This window comes from Hemibagrus wyckioides, linkage group LG23 (assembly GCF_019097595.1).
Source record: "Hemibagrus wyckioides isolate EC202008001 linkage group LG23, SWU_Hwy_1.0, whole genome shotgun sequence".
NCBI lineage: Eukaryota > Metazoa > Chordata > Actinopteri > Siluriformes > Bagridae > Hemibagrus > Hemibagrus wyckioides.
In genome coordinates, this window is record NC_080732.1 from 19,368,173 (window position 1) to 19,375,704 (window position 7,532).

A 7,532-nucleotide genomic window follows, 5' to 3' on the forward strand; every position below is an offset into this window, starting at 1 on the left:
TAAACACATTAAACATTAAACCCAGTAAACACATTAAACCCAGTAAACACATTAAACCCAGTAAACACATTAAACATTAAACCCAGTAAACACATTAAACCCAGTAAACACATTAAACCCAGTAAACACATTAAACCCAGTAAACACATTAAACCCAGTAAACACATTAAACCCAGTAAACACATTAAACATTAAACCCAGTAAACACATTAAACCCAGTAAACACATTTAACATTAAACCCAGTAAACACATTAAACCCAGTAAACACATTAAACCCAGTAAACACATTAAACCCAGTAAACACATTTAACATTAAACCCAGTAAACACATTAAACATTAAACCCAGTAAACACATTAAACATTAAACCCAGTAAACACATTAAACCCAGTAAACACATTAAACATTAAACCCAGTAAACACATTAAACCCAGTAAACACATTAAACCCAGTAAACACATTAAACATTAAACCCAGTAAACACATTAAACCCAGTAAACACATTTAACATTAAACCCAGTAAACACATTAAACCCAGTAAACACATTAAACCCAGTAAACACATTTAACATTAAACCCAGTAAACACATTAAACCCAGTAAACACATTAAACCCAGTAAACACATTTAACATTAAACCCAGTAAACACATTAAACCCAGTAAACACATTAAACCCAGTAAACACATTTAACATTAAACCCAGTAAACACATTAAACCCAGTAAACACATTTAACATTAAACCCAGTAAACACATTAAACATTAAACCCAGTAAACACATTAAACCCAGTAAACACATTAAACATTAAACCCAGTAAACACATTAAACCCAGTAAACACATTAAACCCAGTAAACACATTAAACCCAGTAAACACATTAAACATTATACCCAGTAAACACATTAAACCCAGTAAACACATTAAACCCAGTAAACACATTAAACATTAAACCCAGTAAACACATTAAACCCAGTAAACACATTAAACCCAGTAAACACATTAAACATTAAACCCAGTAAACACATTAAACATTAAACCCAGTAAACACATTAAACATTAAACCCAGTAAACACATTAAACCCAGTAAACACATTAAACATTAAACCCAGTAAACACATTAAACATTAAACCCAGTAAACACATTAAACATTAAACCCAGTAAACACATTAAACATTAAACCCAGTAAACACATTAAACCCAGTAAACACATTAAACATTAAACCCAGTAAACACATTAAACCCAGTAAACACATTAAACATTAAACCCAATAAACACATTAAACATTAAACCCAGTAAACACATTAAACATTAAACCCAGTAAACACATTAAACCCAGTAAACACATTAAAAATTAAACCCAGTAAACACATTAAACCCAGTAAACACATTAAACATTAAACCCAGTAAACACATTAAACCCAGTAAACACATTAAACATTAAACCCAGTAAACACATTAAACCCAGTAAACACATTAAACATTAAACCCAGTAAACACATTAAACCCAGTAAACACATTAAACCCAGTAAACACATTAAACATTAAACCCAGTAAACACATTAAACCCAGTAAACACATTAAACCCAGTAAACACATTAAACCCAGTAAACACATTAAACATTAAACCCAGTAAACACATTAAACCCAGTAAACACATTAAACCCAGTAAACACATTAAACATTAAACCCAGTAAACACATTAAACATTAAACCCAGTAAACACATTAAACATTAAACCCAGTAAACACATTAAACCCAGTAAACACATTAAACCCAGTAAACACATTAAACATTAAACCCAGTAAACACATTAAACATTAAACCCAGTAAACACATTAAACCCAGTAAACACATTAAACATTAAACCCAGTAAACACATTAAACATTAAACCGAGTAAACACATTAAACCCAGTAAACACATTAAACCCAGTAAACACATTAAACCCAGTAAACACATTAAACCCAGTAAACACATTAAACATTAAACCCAGTAAACACATTAAACATTAAACCGAGTAAACACATTAAACCCAGTAAACACATTAAACCCAGTAAACACATTAAACATTAAACCCAGTAAACACATTAAACATTAAACCCAGTAAACACATTAAACCCAGTAAACACATTAAACATTAAACCCAGTAAACACATTAAACATTAAACCCAGTAAACACATTAAACCCAGTAAACACATTAAACCCAGTAAACACATTAAACCCAGTAAACACATTAAACATTAAACCCAGTAAACACATTAAACCCAGTAAACACATTAAACCCAGTAAACACATTAAACATTAAACCCAGTAAACACATTAAACCCAGTAAACACATTTAACATTAAACCCAGTAAACACATTAAACCCAGTAAACACATTAAACCCAGTAAACACATTTAACATTAAACCCAGTAAACACATTAAACATTAAACCCAGTAAACACATTAAACATTAAACCCAGTAAACACATTAAACCCAGTAAACACATTAAACATTAAACCCAGTAAACACATTAAACCCAGTAAACACATTTAACATTAAACCCAGTAAACACATTAAACCCAGTAAACACATTAAACCCAGTAAACACATTAAACCCAGTAAACACATTTAACATTAAACCCAGTAAACACATTAAACATTAAACCCAGTAAACACATTAAACATTAAACCCAGTAAACACATTAAACCCAGTAAACACATTAAACATTAAACCCAGTAAACACATTAAACCCAGTAAACACATTAATCCCAGTAAACACATTAAACATTAAACCCAGTAAACACATTAAACCCAGTAAACACATTTAACATTAAACCCAGTAAACACATTAAACCCAGTAAACACATTAAACCCAGTAAACACATTTAACATTAAACCCAGTAAACACATTAAACCCAGTAAACACATTAAACCCAGTAAACACATTTAACATTAAACCCAGTAAACACATTAAACCCAGTAAACACATTAAACATTAAACCCAGTAAACACATTAAACCCAGTAAACACATTAAACCCAGTAAACACATTAAACATTAAACCCAGTAAACACATTAAACATTAAACCCAGTAAACACATTAAACCCAGTAAACACATTTAACATTAAACCCAGTAAACACATTAAACCCAGTAAACACATTAAACCCAGTAAACACATTAAACATTAAACCCAGTAAACACATTAAACATTAAACCCAGTAAACACATTAAACCCAGTAAACACATTAAACATTAAACCCAGTAAACACATTAAACATTAAACCCAGTAAACACATTAAACCCAGTAAACACATTAAACCCAGTAAACACATTAAACATTAAACCCAGTAAACACATTAAACCCAGTAAACACATTTAACATTAAACCCAGTAAACACATTAAACCCAGTAAACACATTAAACCCAGTAAACACATTTAACATTAAACCCAGTAAACACATTAAACATTAAACCCAGTAAACACATTAAACATTAAACCCAGTAAACACATTAAACCCAGTAAACACATTAAACATTAAACCCAGTAAACACATTAAACCCAGTAAACACATTTAACATTAAACCCAGTAAACACATTAAACCCAGTAAACACATTAAACCCAGTAAACACATTAAACCCAGTAAACACATTTAACATTAAACCCAGTAAACACATTAAACATTAAACCCAGTAAACACATTAAACATTAAACCCAGTAAACACATTAAACCCAGTAAACACATTAAACATTAAACCCAGTAAACACATTAAACCCAGTAAACACATTAAACCCAGTAAACACATTAAACATTAAACCCAGTAAACACATTAAACCCAGTAAACACATTTAACATTAACCCAGTAAACTCAGTAAACCCAGTAAACACATTAAACCCAGTAAACACATTTAACATTAAACCCAGTAAACACATTAAACCCAGTAAACACATTAAACCCAGTAAACACATTTAACATTAAACCCAGTAAACACATTAAACCCAGTAAACACATTAAACATTAAACCCAGTAAACACATTAAACCCAGTAAACACATTAAACCCAGTAAACACATTAAACATTAAACCCAGTAAACACATTAAACATTAAACCCAGTAAACACATTAAACCCAGTAAACACATTTAACATTAAACCCAGTAAACACATTAAACCCAGTAAACACATTAAACCCAGTAAACACATTTAACATTAAACCCAGTAAACACATTAAACCCAGTAAACACATTAAACCCAGTAAACACATTTAACATTAAACCCAGTAAACACATTAAACCCAGTAAACACATTAAACCCAGTAAACACATTTAACATTAAACCCAGTAAACACATTAAACCCAGTAAACACATTAAACATTAAACCCAGTAAACACATTAAACATTAAACCCAGTAAACACATTAAACCCAGTAAACACATTAAACCCAGTAAACACATTAAACATTAAACCCAGTAAACACATTAAACCCAGTAAACACATTAAACCCAGTAAACACATTAAACATTAAACCCAGTAAACACATTAAACCCAGTAAACACATTAAACATTAAACCCAGTAAACACATTAAACCCAGTAAACACATTAAACCCAGTAAACACATTTAACATTAAACCCAGTAAACACATTAAACCCAGTAAACACATTAAACCCAGTAAACACATTTAACATTAAACCCAGTAAACACATTAAACCCAGTAAACACATTTAACATTAAACCCAGTAAACACATTAAACCCAGTAAACACATTAAACCCAGTAAACACATTTAACATTAAACCCAGTAAACACATTAAACCCAGTAAACACATTTAACATTAAACCCAGTAAACACATTAAACCCAGTAAACACATTAAACCCAGTAAACACATTTAACATTAAACCCAGTAAACACATTAAACCCAGTAAACACATTTAACATTAAACCCAGTAAACACATTAAACCCAGTAAACACATTAAACCCAGTAAACACATTTAACATTAAACCCAGTAAACACATTAAACCCAGTAAACACATTTAACATTAAACCCAGTAAACACATTAAACCCAGTAAACACATTAAACCCAGTAAACACATTTAACATTAAACCCAGTAAACACATTAAACCCAGTAAACACATTTAACATTAAACCCAGTAAACACATTAAACATTAAACCCAGTAAACACATTTAACATTAAACCCAGTAAACACATTAAACCCAGTAAACACATTAAACCCAGTAAACACATTTAACATTAAACCCAGTAAACACATTAAACCCAGTAAACACATTTAACATTAAACCCAGTAAACACATTAAACCCAGTAAACACATTAAACCCAGTAAACACATTTAACATTAAACCCAGTAAACACATTAAACCCAGTAAACACATTTAACATTAAACCCAGTAAACACATTAAACATTAAACCCAGTAAACACATTAAACCCAGTAAACACATTAAACCCAGTAAACACATTAAACCCAGTAAACACATTAAACATTAAACCCAGTAAACACATTAAACATTAAACCCAGTAAACACATTAAACCCAGTAAACACATTAAACCCAGTAAACACATTAAACCCAGTAAACACATTAAACATTAAACCCAGTAAACACATTAAACCCAGTAAACACATTAAACATTAAACCCAGTAAACACATTAAACCCAGTAAACACATTAAACCCAGTAAACACATTAAACATTAAACCCAGTAAACACATTAAACATTAAACCCAGTAAACACATTAAACATTAAACCCAGTAAACACATTAAACCCAGTAAACACATTAAACATTAAACCCAGTAAACACATTAAACATTAAACCCAGTAAACACATTAAACATTAAACCCAGTAAACACATTAAACATTAAACCCAGTAAACACATTAAACCCAGTAAACACATTAAACCCAGTAAACACATTAAACCCAGTAAACACATTAAACATTAAACCCAGTAAACACATTAAACCCAGTAAACACATTAAACCCAGTAAACACATTAAACATTAAACCCAGTAAACACATTAAACCCAGTAAACACATTAAACCCAGTAAACACATTAAACATTAAACCCAGTAAACACATTAAACCCAGTAAACACATTAAACCCAGTAAACACATTAAACATTAAACCCAGTAAACACATTAAACATTAAACCCAGTAAACACATTAAACCCAGTAAACACATTAAACATTAAACCCAGTAAACACATTAAACCCAGTAAACACATTAAACATTAAACCCAGTAAACACATTAAACCCAGTAAACACATTTAACATTAAACCCAGTAAACACATTAAACCCAGTAAACACATTAAACCCAGTAAACACATTTAACATTAAACCCAGTAAACACATTAAACCCAGTAAACACATTTAACATTAAACCCAGTAAACACATTAAACCCAGTAAACACATTAAACCCAGTAAACACATTTAACATTAAACCCAGTAAACACATTAAACCCAGTAAACACATTTAACATTAAACCCAGTAAACACATTAAACATTAAACCCAGTAAACACATTAAACCCAGTAAACACATTAAACCCAGTAAACACATTAAACCCAGTAAACACATTAAACATTATACCCAGTAAACACATTAAACCCAGTAAACACATTAAACCCAGTAAACACATTAAACATTAAACCCAGTAAACACATTAAACCCAGTAAACACATTAAACCCAGTAAACACATTAAACATTAAACCCAGTAAACACATTAAACATTAAACCCAGTAAACACATTAAACCCAGTAAACACATTAAACATTAAACCCAGTAAACACATTAAACATTAAACCCAGTAAACACATTAAACATTAAACCCAGTAAACACATTAAACATTAAACCCAGTAAACACATTAAACCCAGTAAACACATTAAACATTAAACCCAGTAAACACATTAAACCCAGTAAACACATTAAACATTAAACCCAGTAAACACATTAAACATTAAACCCAGTAAACACATTAAACATTAAACCCAGTAAACACATTAAACCCAGTAAACACATTAAAAATTAAACCCAGTAAACACATTAAACCCAGTAAACACATTAAACATTAAACCCAGTAAACACATTAAACCCAGTAAACACATTAAACATTAAACCCAGTAAACACATTAAACCCAGTAAACACATTAAACATTAAACCCAGTAAACACATTAAACATTAAACCCAGTAAACACATTAAACCCAGTAAACACATTAAACCCAGTAAACACATTAAACCCAGTAAACACATTAAACATTAAACCCAGTAAACACATTAAACCCAGTAAACACATTAAACCCAGTAAACACATTAAACATTAAACCCAGTAAACACATTAAACATTAAACCCAGTAAACACATTAAACATTAAACCCAGTAAACACATTAAACCCAGTAAACACATTAAACCCAGTAAACACATTAAACATTAAACCCAGTAAACACATTAAACATTAAACCCAGTAAACACATTAAACCCAGTAAACACATTAAACATTAAACCCAGTAAACA